At 47.5% G+C, this 15534-nt stretch overlaps 1 protein-coding gene across 9 annotated transcripts in view; it reads left to right on the forward strand.

Moving 5' to 3' along the window:
- The window catches only part of MCF2L2 (MCF.2 cell line derived transforming sequence-like 2), a 3251461-nt gene that overhangs the window by 207358 nt on the left and 3028569 nt on the right, over positions 1-15534 (forward strand). Inside the window, exon 1 of one of the 9 annotated variants that reach the window (XM_069618646.1) lies at positions 14942-15151. The exons of the other annotated variants lie outside the window; for them this stretch is intronic. The gene's annotated coding sequence lies outside the window, so the exon portion shown is untranslated. Of the gene's footprint in view, positions 1-14941; positions 15152-15534 lie in introns of those variants that run through there. 9 annotated transcript variants of the gene reach the window in all.

Consider the following 15534-nt stretch of genomic DNA (forward strand, 5'->3'; position numbering starts at 1 on the left):
CCGTTAGGGACCATATTTGCACAACACCGGAGGCCCAACTGGCACAGGCAGAACGCCACGAGGAGGAACACCACAGTTGGTACCAGAAATTTCATTGCTATTCCAAGCCAAGAGGGAACCCAGGAGAAGATATTGTCAAACCACGTGCTGGCTTCTGCTCCACCTTCCATCTTCATCTTCTCTCCCAGATTGTGTACTGCTTCGATCACGTGGGATAAGGAACCATTTTCCGCGTCTTCAGAAGGTACGAAAGTGCAGCAGGCACTTCCTATTTTTCGGCAAACACCTCCGTCAATCGCTGTCAGTAGGTCCAGAACATACCTGTTCTGCATGGTCATCAGGCGTAGAGCTCTCAGTTCTACTTTTATTATGTTAAACCCTTCTTCAGTGTCATTGGCTAACTGAATTAGTTCCCACCGTGTTATCTGGAGCCATTTTGCATTTGCCCTTGCTTGGACACTTGAAATTAGCGAGGCAAAGAATGTTTCTACAGAGCTGAACAGTCGGTACCTGTCTGGGATCTGTGCCAATAAATCAGACGAGGCTTGAGATATGTAATTGGATGCCCGTCTGTTCCGTGATAGCTCTTCTCCCTTCTCTCCGGAGGACAGGACATAGAGGCGTGATGTTGCGGTGGGAGGAACCACACCCTGGTGCATGTTCCCTGGCATTCTTTTATTTTCGTCAACGTGGCTTTCTGGAATTACCATTAGGGCCGAGTGCAGAGTGGCCATGGAGCAGCTGCCGCTCCATGCCTGGGGAAGGTGCAAGTAGGCCTGGTTCCCACATACCCAGTATGTGTCCATCAATGCGGCTGTTCCTTTTCTCATCTCTGGGATGGTGAGGGTTTTGTTGCAGTTTTTATTCGTCCCTATTGTCACTTTTCCTTCTCCCTTAAAACATAGTTCGTTCTTGATCTCACTTTGTAGCTTGAAGGGCTTTTCCATTGCTGTTACCCATGTCAGTTTGGAAATGTGCTCCTTCCATACTGGTGTGCATGTTTCTTCCATCCATCGTAGTTTGGCTGGCTGGACACCTTTCAGTGCTTCCGCTTTGCACAGTATTTCTTCATCTTTCCATTTGTTTTCAGAAAACAGTGTCCCTTGTATCGCAAAAAATGGTTCTTTGAGACACACCACTCCAGCTGCTTTTGGGTAGCATGTTTTTTCAGTCTGTATAACCTTGAAAGTGACGTCGTGTGCCTGGAAGGTGTTTTTTATACGGCATAGAGTGAGATGAAGGAGACACTGGGCATCTATAATGGGCAATTCTCTGGGCAACAACACTTTAGGTGTGCCTGATGCATGGGGAATGAGCGAGCAGACATAACAGCTCTCATTTGTAGTTTGTTTGGCTGTGGCACTCATATCAGCATACCATTTATTTGCTTGGTGGGGGTGCCGAGGATCTTCCATTTTGTCTAACCCTAACCCATAGTACTCGTCATACCCCCTCCTGCTTGTCTCTCTTCTCCACCTACTATCCTTGCTTCTCCTTCGTCTGCTGTTTTTGATAGAAGAAAAAATGAGCCCCCTTCCTCCTCCCCACCCCCCTTGTCAAGTTTCTGATATGTTTCCTTATGTTCTTTGATAGTTATAACATTCCCATCTTCTTCAATAAACAACAAGTCACTTTCTTCTGATGGGGTGGGGAGGGTGTTGGGGCCGTTATAAAGTTCAGGTGTGGACGTTGTGTTATTTTCCATTTCTGTTTGTATACCTCTTGAATCTGACAGGGCGACAGTTGGTGGTTCAGTGTAATAACCCCATACAAAGTGTGATCCATCCCACACCAGAAAGTCACCTTCTTTAAAATTTACAGTTGTGGTTGCATTGCTCCCAGGAGCTCGGGTGACGTTGCTCCCCCCTCCCCCCTCGGTCATCTCGATAGAGATGAACGCTATAAACCAATATGTTACCAGGCAAAATATTGATAGGAAGAATACAATAACACAAATTGACAATCCACATTCATATGAATATGTAAGTCTATCTATTAACATTTCTTTAATTCTAACAAATCTATTAGTTGCAGGCTGCCCATTAGATGCCATGGTAATTCCTGTTTGAGATACAAAAGTTCATTAAGTACAGACATGTAAACATTTCCAACGTTGGAAGCTCTTTTTTTTTTTTTTTTCATAAAACATGGACGTGGGTGGGGGAAGGGATTGTTTCCACAGACACGGGTATTTACAATCAATACTTTTAGATCATTGTATCTTGTATAGAAAAAACTTCTTCAAAAGAAAGAGATATTTCAAAAAATGAGAGACCAAAAAAAAACATTCAATTAAAAGAGCAAAAATATATTCTCTTTTTTTTTTTTTTTTTTTTTTCATACAAATGCCATGTCATCAGTTGCATTCATTGTCAATCGCTGCACATACAGAAAATCACCTTCACTCATTCTGCACAACTCCACTGTCCGCAGTTGCCTGTGCCTCCTCCTGCGCCTCACCTTCCACGGCGCTATAGGCTCTGCGCACGTCTGTCAAATGCACCCAGTATTTTAGGCCCTTCACCTTGACTGCCGTGGGCGTGCAAAACACTACCTCATAAGGGCCATGAAAACGTGGCGCATTCCACCTTCGCACAAAACTTCTGACATAAATAAAGTCGCCGGGCATTAGCTGTAATGGTTTGTCAGGCAGTGTTACTACTTCTGTTGTATTCCCCTCCTCTCTTGTAGAGGGGGGGGGGCTAGTTGTTTCGCTATTATGCGCGCTGCCCTTGTCAGTTTTTTCAAGTATTCTGTGAACTCCTCTCCCAATACCGCTGCGCTTCTGTGTGCATCAGAACGTTCACGGAGAGGCGAATGTGTTGTGTTCATTCTCCTTCCCGTGACGATCTCATGCGGGGACAAATGGTGGTCTTTACTTGGCTGATTGCGCAATTCGAACAGGGCCAGAGGTAGGCAGTACATCCAGGTCTTTTTGAGGGAAAAACATAATTTTGACAATCTGCCTTTTAACAGGCCGTTCATCTTTTCCACTACGCCATTACTTTGAGGATGATAAATCGAACATAATTTGTGCTTTATTCCCAATAACGTAGTCACTTCTTTGAATAGTTCATTGACAAAATGTGTGCCGTTGTCTGAGCGAATGACTTCGCAAATTCCCCAGCGCGGGAATACTTCCCGCACTAGGAACTTCGCGGCGCCCTTCGCATCAGGGCGTGCACAGGGACCTGCCTCCACCCACCTCGAAAATGGACATACAACCACAATCATGTAGCGAGCCCCATTACATCGTTCTCCCATATCTACATAATCAATGTGGAGCTCTCTGAATGGGCCATTTGGTTTTGGTATCGTGCCTCTTAGTGTACGCAATGTCATACCTGAGTTATAAATTTGGCATGTTGTGCATTCCAATGCCAACCTTGTTATGTGTTCCTGGAGGCAAGGTGCAAACCAATCTTCTTGTATCTCTGCCATAATGTGCTGTTTTGTGTTAGGTGCGGGGAAGTGTAGTTGTTGAAACGCTGTTTCTAACAATGTAACTGGCATCACCGCTTTTCCTGAACTTTCTTGTCGCCACAATAAATCAGTCGGCGATTTACTGCATCCCCTCTTAGTCCACAGCAATTTTTCGTCTGCACTAGCTCCCTCTTGCAGCTCTATTATTTCCTGTGTGGGCATCATGTTGTATCCTGTGGGGACCTCGTGGCTTGTTGTGTGGTGCAATATGTACTCTCCTACTTCACCTTTCTGCAAGTATGAAGCGTCTTTGGCAGCGGCGTCTGCTGCCGCGTTCCCCAAAGATATAAAATCTGTATTTGTGGTGTGGGCTTGGCATTTTACGATGGCTACTGCCGTGGGGTCTTGCAGGGCCTCAATCAGTTCTTTCAATAATTCTGCATGCTGAACCGGTGTTCCATCTGCTCGTCGAAACCCTCTCCGCCCCCACCGTGCCAGCCCGCCATGTACTGTTGTTGTCATGTATGCTGAGTCTGTATATATTGTCACTGCGCACCCCTTGGCTGCATGTAATGCTTCTATTAGCGCTATTAGTTCTGCTGCTTGGGCTGAATAGTGTGATGGGAGGCGGTGTTGCACTAGTGTCTCGTATTCATCTTCCTCTAATCGTACAACTGCCATACCCACATGTTTCTCTCCTGTCTCCATGTCTATTGATGCTGACCCGTCCACGAAATACACCTCTCCCTCGTTCAGGGCATTCTCAAAAACCACCTGGTCCTGACCTTCGTCACCTGTGTGCGTTGCGCAGTTGTGGTTTTGCATATCTTCTATAGTGCATGCCTCTGTGATGAATGTGGCTGGGTTCACTGTTTTACATCTCACTATATGGATGTTTGCGCTTGACAATATTATTTCATATGCTGTGGCGCGTTGTGTTGTCAATGTGCTCTTAGATCTCTCTAATATTGCAAAGAGTGAGTGTTCCACAAAAAGTGTCACAGAACAGCCCATTACTATCGTGGCACTTTTCTCAATAGCGAACGCAGCTGCAGCTAGGGATTGCTCGCACGCGAAATGGCCTTGCATTACTGCGTCTAGGGTGCCACTATAGTAAGCCAGTGGCTTGTGTCCTAACGATGTTTTTTGTGTCAGTACTGCTGTCATCAGTGTTCCTTTGCAGTGTGAAAATAAGAAGAATTCGCGCCCATAATCTGGATTCGCAAGCACTGGAGCGCTTGATATCAGTTCTTTCAGTGAGTTAAATGATGTGTTCATTTCTTCTGTCCATGCTACGTGTTTGTTTACCTGTTGGGCCTCTTTTAGTGCCTGTAATAAGGGCCTTGTGTATGCTGCATAATCCAATATCCATGCACGGCAGTAGTTGCACATACCCAGAAATTTCTGCATCTCTTTTACTGTTTTGGGCTCCCCAACTGCTCTAATCGCCTGTGCCCTGTCTGGTATGATTCGCTTACCATCCTTTGATATCAGCTGTCCCAAGTATAGGACCTCTGTCAGACAGTATTGTAACTTCCCCTTGTCCACCTTGTACCCTTTATTGGCCAATAGTGTCAGGAGTGTTATTGAGTCCTTTCTACACTCCTCCTCAGTTTGTGCACAAACCAATAAATCATCAACGTACTGAATCACTGTGCTTTCTACAGGCAAATTCCCCAAATCTTCATGTAGTACCCTGTTGAATATGCTTGGGCTCTCGCAATATCCTTGCGGTAATCTGCAATGTTCGAACCTCCTCCCCCCTAGTGTAAACGCTGTTAAGTATCTGCTTTCTTCTGCTAAGGGAATCGAGAAAAATGCATTTTTTAAGTCAATGACCGTGAAGTGGGACGCTGGTTTTGGAATATTGCATAGTATTGTCGCCGGGTTCGGCACTAAAGGGAACTCCTTCTGAATCACATCATTGAGTGGGCGTAAATCTTGTATCATCCTCCAAGAACCTCCCTTTGCCTTTTTAATCGGGTAAATGCATGTGTTACATGGGGAGTTTGAGGGCACTATTATTCCTTGCGCTAGTAGTGCATCTATTGTCTCTCTGATCCCTTCTTCTGCTTCGCGTGACAATGGATATTGTTTTACCCGGGGTAGAATTGCTCCCGGTTTCAGTTTAATTACCACAGGCTGAACCCCATGTAGTAACCCCACATCATGGGGGCCATTTGTCCATATGTTAGTTGGTACTGACCTCATGTCCTCATCAAAAAATGTATGTGGCGCTCCTACTACCGCCATCAATTCAACTTTAGTGTTTCTTGCTGTAACTACAATGTCGCAGGGCATTGCTAGTTCCATCACTATTTCGCCATCTGTTTCAGTGTCGTAAAATAGCTCCTCGTCCGATAGCTCCCGCAGTGGGATATTTGCATTTGTACACAGTACTGTCCGCCACTCACATCCTTCCATGTCAACTCCAATCACACATATTCTGTTTGCTGACACGTGTACTGCGTGTAAATCCAATGATAGTACTGACCCGGGAGCAGTGTCGGGGCTCACTATGGGGCGGAAAAGGAATTCGGCTGGGATCCTCCAATCCGACCTTTTTAGTTCTGGTACTATGAGAGCCAAGGTTCTCATGCCCTTAACAAACATCTCCTCGTTTCTTGGTAGCCCTCTGATCTCTTGTATGACCGTGTGGCCGTGTATTACTGCTAGTACGCGGAGGGGACATATGCCTGGTGTTGAACATACGATACCGCTTTCTGTGAATGATATTGTCATATTTAGTTTGCCTAAGAGATCCCTCCCCAGTAAATTAATGGGAGAGCGTTCATAGTACAGTAGGGGTGCTTTCACTGTTTTACCCCCCACTGTCACATCCAATGCTTCTGTGTAAGGAACTTCAATTACAGCCCCAGAGAACCCCTGCGTCTCTAACGTTCTATTAGATAACGGGAACCGGCCCTCTCTAATACATGATTTCTCCGCTCCCGAATCCACCATGAATATGAATTGCTTGTCTCCTATCTGCGCTCCTACCAATGGTTCCTCTGATGCATTGTGGGTCGTAGATAGTACTGGACACGCAAGTGTTCTCTGTGGGCTGTCCTATGCGGGGTGTCTCATTGTCCCCCCTTGATCAAAAATGTTCCCCGAAACTACCGACACCCCGCTATAAGGTGCGGGGGCAGGCGCTCCATTAGCTACTGTGGCGAAAGTGTTACCTGGCGTGTAGTGCATATCGTCATTATTCTGTGGGTGGTTTTGTGTTCTGTACTGATGTCCGTGTAGTTGTGCGTTACTTCTCTGCCCTGCATTTTCTGGTTGCTGGTATTGTCCCATGGGGAGGCCGTATGGGCTTCCTGGGTGGGGGTGACCGTACTGCTCTGTCTCCTGGAACCCGCTGTTTTGTCCGCTCCTGCACTCCCTTGAGTAATGCCCCCATCTCCCACAATTCCAGCAGCTCCCCTGTGGACCTCTGGGACCCTGCCACCCATTTCCTCCCATTCCTCCATACCCTTGTCCTCCTCTCCGGCCCCTGTACCCACCTCTTCCTCCTCTTGGGGCCCACTCTTGCCGCGCCAGACCTCCGTTCTGCTCTTGCTCGTTCCACTGTCGCTGGCCTTGTCCGGCCCAATTAGCTGCTATTCTCCCTTGTATTGCTATCTGCCCCTCCTCTCCTTCATCTCCCTCCCTCATGAGTGGGAGTCCGGCTACCGCGGCTGCAACCTTCACTAACTTTGACTGTACCAACTTCGCTTCGTCTGCCAACCTTTTCTGTGCTACTTCCCTCTCTCTTTCTTTAATTCTTTTGCAGTGGTGCACTATTATGCTTTGGATCTCCGGCCACCCCTTCGCCTCAACCCCTGCTATTTTGTCGAGCGCCTTCTGCACCTCTTTTGGGAGCCCTCTCTTGATGATAAAGTAAAACAGAGACGTTGACTGATGCCAGGGCGTGCCCGTTTCCGCTCTCCACATCTCCTGCACCCGGAGAATATAATCCATAGCATCCTCCCCGTCATTCATTGTACATTGCATTACTGACTGTAAATCAGGGGTATCTGGGAACATCTCCCGCAGTGCGTCCCACACCCTTGCTCGCACTGTATTGAAGGAAGCCCCGTCATGGCGATCACAACTCAACGCCACGCCTGGGAAACCAGCCTTAGCCCATACTCTGTCCGCTTGATCTCCTACTGCGGATACTAGTAGGCTTTTCACATCACCTACTGCCAACGGTATGCCGGCGGTATGTTTCTCAAATGCATATATCCACTTGCTCGCCCCTCCTGACAACGGGGGCAATAGTTTCATTAAATTAGCCTTGTCCATCTGGGCCCACGGTATATAGTTTGGTCTCCCCCCCCTCTGTGTATCAATGGAAGTTGTAACTTCCCTTTTGTAGTTGCCCCCTCCCCTACCTTAGTCGCTGCTGACTCCAATGACGCCATCTTCCCCACTCGATTTCTTAATCGTCCCATCCATTCATCATCTATAGTCCCTAGCGAACATGCACCGTCCATCTCCTCACTTTCCCCTCCTACTGCCATACTCAACCTATCATTCTCATCTAACCCTCCTCTGACATCGCACAACAGGTCCTCTCTGATCCCTCTATCTCGTGATGCATCACCAGTGCTTCCTTCTACTGCTCCTACCTCTATTATTCGTGTCGGCTCTTCCTCAATTCTGAACAGTATTTCCCCCTTTTTCCATCCTTCCTCGATTTGTCTACTTTCACTTGACGCTCTAGACGTGCGTCCTGATTGTGTAGGGGCGCACGCTGTACGCTCACATATGTCTTTTATTCTTGAGAGTTCATCCCTTGCCACAAAAAGCCTCGACTCTAAGTCACTCGTTAGCTTTTCTATATTCACCCTCTGTGTGCTTCCCTGGGCGCGCTCTCTAGTGCTTTCGTATGGCGGGGGGGCTGTTGGTCTCGGTGGTGTAACAGTTGTGGGGGGAGGCACATAAGTAGGGTCGCTATATCCTGCTGCGGGGGCTGGTTTGTTCAATATTGGGTACAAGCTAATCACCTCCGTAGGTTGTTCTGCATTTAGCTGGTCCTTCTCCCCCCTTGGAATCATGAGTGGGTTGTCTGTTGTGGGCGGCAGATCGACAGTAGGTGCCGGATCTTTGGGTGGGGGTACTTCCTCAAACAATCTCCAGAGGTCTAATACCTCCTTCCTATTTTGCCATTGTTTCCCCTTATACTTGAGGCTAATGCATGCTCGTACCATATCAAGAACGCTTTTGTCAAAAGATCCTCCCTCTGGCCAAATCTGGGGCAATCCCTCCCCTTTCAATTCTGTTACCCATTGATCGTGATATTTATTTATTCGTTCAGCGTACCCCGGTAAGCTCTTACAAATATGCGACAAGGGAGTTTCCGCCCCCATATTCTAAATCACTAGCAACAACCGTGTCCACCTTCTTTACCTTTAGTTAGGTGTAGATATATTTATCTATCTCTTTATGGCACAGACAAGAGCGGACCTCTCACCGATATCACCCAAAGTTGTTCACTGCACAAATTCTTTCTTACTTACCACAGCTCATCCCCTTCCCATACACATACACTCTCATGTAATTTCACTTACAACCGAGCAACTACTGGTTATGGCCACCACTCTCTAGCACCCCCTCGCGGTCACCCGTTCGTCTCCACTACTCGCACGGTGCGCGCACCCCTCACAATACTTTCTCACTCACACCTCTTCGTTTTTCCTCCCTTTCCTCCCTGGCCAGCTGTCCCTGTTTTTCTGCTAAGCTTACTGTGTTCACGTCTGTACGTGCCACTACTTAATCCCACTCCTAAAAAAGTGCTCCCTATTTTATGGTTCTTCTACAAGTATGTCTACCTTATACCCTTTTCACGTTCACCCCTTGCCCCGTGGACTGGAAAAAAGAAATAGAAAGAGTAGCAATCACTAACAGTATCCTAAGTGTCTCCCTTTGCCAGACACCAATAACTTATTTTTTACTTCTTCATATATTCCCAGTACTAGTCTAGATAGCACTATGCGGCGCCGCCTTCCACCCCCTTTCGGAGCTAGGTTTCCGTCACTTTTACCTCTTCACTTACTTCTTACTCCTAATGGCCATATGCAAAGAAAAGATAAAGAAAGTTTTAAGACCTGTCTTTAGTAGACTCCCGTACTTCTCTCCCCTACCTGCCCACGTTCTCCTATTCACAAGTTCCCCTCCCTCCCCCTTTATGATCGCTCGCACTCGGTACTCACGTGCCCGTCTTGAATCGATAGTCTCCGAAACTGGGTCCGTCCAGGCGGTGTTGCCTTTCTGCTCAACAGTCAGCCCCGGCTCCGGCGAGCGGTACTCAAAGGGGATTTTGCAACCGGGATCCCGTACCCCATCTAGTTTGAGTGCGCACTTCTAAGCGTACCGGTCGCCGTTGGCGGGTAGCTTCCTGGAGCCGGCTCACCGTGCGTTTCCCTTTCTGACCGGAGATTCTCGTGCCAAAAGGGGGTCGTTAAAAGGAGTTCAGGAAAAATAAATTTGGAAATATCACGCTATCGGGGTCACCACTGAGTGGAAGCGCCCCCAAGTTAGCACGATCCTCCCCGCAATGGGAGACAATAATGGACACTCCCGTAATGGGAATAAGGCCAAGACAGAGTGCGGGTGAGCGTAAGTGGGAGTTTATCCAAAGAAAATGGCATGCAAAGAACTCTGCAACCTCCGAGAGCGCTCTGCCTGACAATCGCAAAGGCAGGCGTATTTCTAATACAAAAAACGTCATCAGAACCTACACACTATAGGGGGCACAAGTTAATTGGGATTGGGTGGCGTCGACTAACTATAGGTGTTGCTGCAGCATGGTTGGTCCGGGTGAGATGTCGTCACTGGTCAGCCTCGTGGGTTGGGTTGGGCCTGGCAGGCCGGCTCGAGGTCATCCGGGCGGTGTTGGTACGCTGGGGCAGCCTGTGACAAAGATGAATGCCTTCCCTGACTTAGGTACCCTAGATCATGCACATTGCAGTTACTTGAAACCCCATATCTAACTTCTACAGTAAATCTTTCAATCAATACAACACTGGAGGAATGCACCTTGTGAGGGGTCTGGTGGTCATCTGTTGGATTTACCGGTGTTCTGACGTCTGGTATTTCAGGTCGAGGGGCTAGGCTCTGGGGGCTTGTGCCGGGTGGTACATGTTTTATTACTACGTTAGAAGCTACTAGGAAGGGGGCTCTGTGTCTTGTCCCATTGTCGGGGGTCTCCTTGGGTTGGTCTGGGGGATTGTGGGATTTACGATAGGGTGCTGGTAGATCAGTGGATTCAAACGCACGTTTATTATCGTGCTGTAAATAACACAGGTGGCGGCCGGTGGCCTTGGATGCTTGTGTTGGGGCCTCTGACTCTCTGGAGTAGTTCCAGCTTGGCCGGGGGAGGTGGGGGAGCACGGCACAGGCCTTAGCTTTCTTCTACTTGGCAGGCTTTGTAGGGCGGGAGGGAGAATGGCCTTGCATATATTCACAAAAGGTATCTTCCTCGTGTGTTGCCTGATTCTGAATACAAAACTTTTATATCATTTGTCTTCTATAAACTATCATACCATGCATATATACTTCGAGTTCATTAATCATTTCGTTGCCTAACATTATATTCACTACAGTACATGAGGTAGTTCTAGGTTATGGCCTACAGAGATTGATACTCGCCGCTTGGGGTGATTTAAGAAAACATATACGAGTTCAGGTTTCTACATAAAATTGGGAGAACACTTATACAGATAAAGGTTATACGTTTTGTCGACATCTTTCTCTGTAGTTATAGCAGCATTAGTCCAGACCTGGGGTGACATCATATAACGTTACATCTTTATGGTTGATTCATAGTTTACAAAATCCGTTTAAACAGAGGTAGTTCGTTAATACCAATACTTGAATTATTTTCTACTTTCTTCAGAAAGTGATGCTTCAGCTTTTTCCCCGTCACCCCGGCCTCGCGGACCAGGTCATGCGAGGTGCAATATTACAGTGTGAACGATAAAATGTTACAGTGTTAGCATCTCGGGTTAGCTCATACCAGACTTTCTCATGGGAACGCGCTCGCAGCGGATCTACCAGGGCTGCAGCGGCAGGGATACTTGGAAAGCTTCTCCAAAGGTGGGGGCCGTGCTACAGCGCGCTGAACTCACGCCATCTTTGCTGGGCAAGAAGGCTTCTAGGCCTATCTAAACGTTAGTGTGAGTGTATGATGGATATGCGGGGGCAATGTCATCGGTGGGCAAGCCCTCTTCCACCTGGGCTCAGGTGGCATGGGGGGACGCTTGGCGAGCCAGGGTCCTCACCTGGGGAGAAGAATGCAGGAGAGGGGGGCCTTTAAGGCCTGTCCTCCCCTACACCTTTGAACCAACATTTCATTTAAAATAGTGTATACGTACATTTACATGAATTTACACAGACACGTATACGGAATTTTGACTCTCTTTAGATGTTTATATAATTTTACATAGATGAGCGAAAAACAGATTTTATGCAAAATTGCCAACATGTCAATCACTGATGGGCTAATGCACAGACATCTTGCTTTGGAGGGAGTCTTCTTTCTCTAAAACATGTTGCTTTTCTTCTCTTCTAAAGAGGACAGATTGTTGCCCTGATGAAGGGTGAGGTCCTAAACAGGGGTGTACACTTTTGTTTTTCCCGGTATGGGCGGTGGTGGGGGGCTGCCAGCTAAAAATAAAATAAGCCCCTTTGTAACGTTTGGGGACTTTCATGCAATTGGCCTTTCTTGGAAGGGTGCAAGCACCTGCATACTCGGAGCCCCGGCTAATTTGTTATGTCTGCTTCTGTATCATGTTTTTAAAGGCAACGTGTATTAAAAGAACCAAGCTCATAACGTTGGACTTTTCATGCTGCCATATGTTTGATGCAACATTTAGGAAACGTAGGGGTTAATTATAACCTTTTGTGAGCGCACAGTAGCATAGAAGTGTTCTTTGATCTTTTTTCTGAGTACTTTTTTACGGAACGAGTGTTGTTTGGGCATAGCTGCTGTACTCCTTGAGTTGCTACATACATATTAACTTGTGGAAGAAGTAGGTGTCGCCCATTCCTTTATTTACGTAATGTCAGCTACGAAGCCACATATCCTGCAGCGTCACCCAGCAGCCACCCCTGGAAGTTCACCTCCAGTTCTGAGCCACTGAGCAGATCGATTGTGGTTATGCAAAGGAGCTCGAAAGCATGCATTTTGCTCCAGAAAATTGTCTTTCTCTTGTAGAGTAGCGCTATTTTCTACACAGCTTTATCGGTATCACTCCTTTACGCCGAAAAAAAAGCTGAATGCGCGTTTACTGCACATTCGGCTGAAACAAAAATGCTGAATCCCATAATTCCAAAGAAGGAAAGCAGAGGTTGCGGGAGGTCCCCCGCATGCATGTTGTGGATTGCAGCAGAATAATAAAGTCATGGAAAAAAAGAAAAAAGGACCCAGCAACTGAGGTTTTTGGATAGTAAACTTCTGTCGCAGGGTTGACGGGCGAGTCGAGGCACCGGCGAGAAGAGAAGTAAGTGGACAAATGGGAAGTATGGTTTGAAGGGTTGCAGTTAGGGGGTTGGTGGAATGCAGGAAAGTGCGATCTATGTGATCAGTGCCCGCCGCCATTTTCAGATTCGACATTTTTGTCTTGGAAATTATGGGGCACGCAGTGATCACATAGACCTGCTTTATCAGTCTTTGGCTGACAGCGTTCAAGGGTGTAGGCAACCGCATGTAAAGATAGCAAGTTTGGATATTATTAGGAATCATCAGTGGTGTGTAGTCTGACATCTTTGAGGTTGGAGCATTAACTATGTGACACCATCAGAGTTATGGTGGGTTTAAAAATGTGTGTCTTGATAGCTCAAATGGCCTATTTTACTCCCACGATTCAGCTAAAAGAGTGTTTAATTAACAATTGATCTAACAATGATTGTCAAACACTCGTGCAATTTGCACAACCAATGTGTATGCAGCTCTGGAGAAAGTGCTCCATAATAAAAAAAATAAAAAAAATATTTTTCAAATGTATTTGGGTTGTTTGCTTCATTTCCCTTGGTGTGCATTGTTGTTTGAAGTCTGTAATTTCCCTTCCCATGATAGAATTGTGAGCAATCACAGTGAAGTCTCTTCCTGAAATGCAAATTGACTGGGCTCTGCAATCGCTTCTGCCCAGGGCCCTGCAATCCCTGGGACCGGTCTTGGCTGGCCAGATGCAAATGGTCGATATTCGCCAATGGTCTACTCCACACCTTGAGAGTAAACGGGACCACTTGGAACAATGCAAACAAAATGGCGTAAGCTCTTTGTAAATAGATAATGCCAAGCGTGTGCGTGTGTGCAAATCCCAGGCAAAAATAATAGGAATGAGGGCCGTAAGCAAAAGGCGGAGCCCGAGGTCTATTTCAATGGACCCCTAGACGGTGGAAATCCCAAAAAATGGTGGGGGCAGAGTTTGGTGGCAGTGCCCTAGGAGGCAGGGTTTAGGGGGGCGGATCTGGCAGTTGACCTCTGATTAAAGGAAATGTCCAAAATAATAGTTTAAAACGGCAGTATTTCTTTTATGCTGCTTCTTTTCCAAACTATATATCAATTCCACTTTAAACCACTTTCATGGCACTGGGGATTGGTTACTTCACTATGCGATAATAGTTTCGACCAGTGTTGCTGAGTAAATATTCTTTAAAATGCGCAATTTGCATTCCATTTTATTAAAAAAACTCCCCCTTGGGTACTATTCAAACAGGGTGATTTCTGTTCGCCATAAGCAACGTTTATTTTACTTGAACCACACCTGGCACAGCGCCTGCAGCTCCCCTCTGAAAGCAGTTGGGTGGCTGCATCCTGTGTGATAGTTTCAATGTTAATAGGGGTATTTATTTATTCATGCAATGTTTGTCAGATACAGGTATCGTGCGAGCGTTTGCCCAGAGCGCCGAGCATATGACAAACATTTCATAAATAAATAAATAATCTGGGTCGCGGCTAAGGACTGTAACTTCCTCTTGTGACCCCTTGCACGCAGTCACCAAAGGAAGTTACAGTTTGCTCACGAGAGCTTTCTTTTATTTTGTTTATTTTTTTATTTTTCACCAGCGCTGACTATGGCCGGATCCCGAGATCCAGCTACACATCTGGTGCCGGATCTTAGATCCAGCGAGATCCGGCCCAATCACCAGCACGCCCCCCGTCCCCCCCAGTGCATTTTCCAGCGTGGCCAGTCATCCAAATTGTCTTTCTACTGGATCCAGCTGCAGCAGAAGCAAATAAGTAAAGGGCGTCGCATCTTTTAACGATAGACACACATAATCAAAAACAATGACATTAGAAATCAGCTCCTAGATGCAACTGGAATGCCCCTCGGGGATCTAAAAATGAACAGACGAGGAACTATAAAGTCAGCGCGTGTGCAACACTTAAAGGGATGTCTTTGGTGTAGGAGGCTGGCGCTGGCCTCTCTGTGACCCCCAGCAGCGAGAAAGCCCCCCGCGTTCAGCACCGCGTTATGAAATAGGCCGTGTGATCGCTGCTGCTTGGAGCCGTGCCAGCGCCGGCCGCTGCCGGCTCCCCCTTCCGCAGAGCACCGCTGCCTCCGAGCCGAGTGTGAGCGCTTCTCCAGAGCGCCGAGCATCCGGGCGGCGGCGGCGGCAGGAGGAGGAGGCTGGGCGCCTCCCGGGGACAGCGGTCCGCTCTCTGCTGCTGACGGGAGCGGGAGGCGAGGGCCCTGCGGACAGGAGCGAGAGGCCAGGGCGGCTGCATGAGGTACACACAGACCGCCGCTCAAAACACCGCGCCTGCCAGTCTCGCCGCCCCGACACGCAGGGATTACTACTGACCGCGGCCAGCATAGCTGGGCAGATGGCACGCTCGGGGCTGCTCACGCTAGTAACATTGTAGGGTGTGAATGATTGGGGTACCCTCTGAGCTGAAGTGGCACGGGCAAACAAAGAACGTGATTTTTTATACAGGCCAGGGACGTCATCCTGCTATCAAGAGTATTGGGAGGTTTGGTAAAGCTGGAGACCACGTCGTAGGTGTCACGAAGCGGGATGGGCAGGGGGGCTGGTCCTGACAGTACATACCTGCAGCCAAGTTCTCTCTTCGAACGTGTTTGCAGAGTAGCAGCATACAAGCTTCGTTACTTG

The sequence above is a fragment of the Ambystoma mexicanum genome, chromosome 10 (genome assembly GCF_040938575.1).
Source record: "Ambystoma mexicanum isolate Mex_15411 chromosome 10, UKY_AmexF1_1, whole genome shotgun sequence".
In the NCBI taxonomy this organism is placed as follows: domain Eukaryota; kingdom Metazoa; phylum Chordata; class Amphibia; order Caudata; family Ambystomatidae; genus Ambystoma; species Ambystoma mexicanum.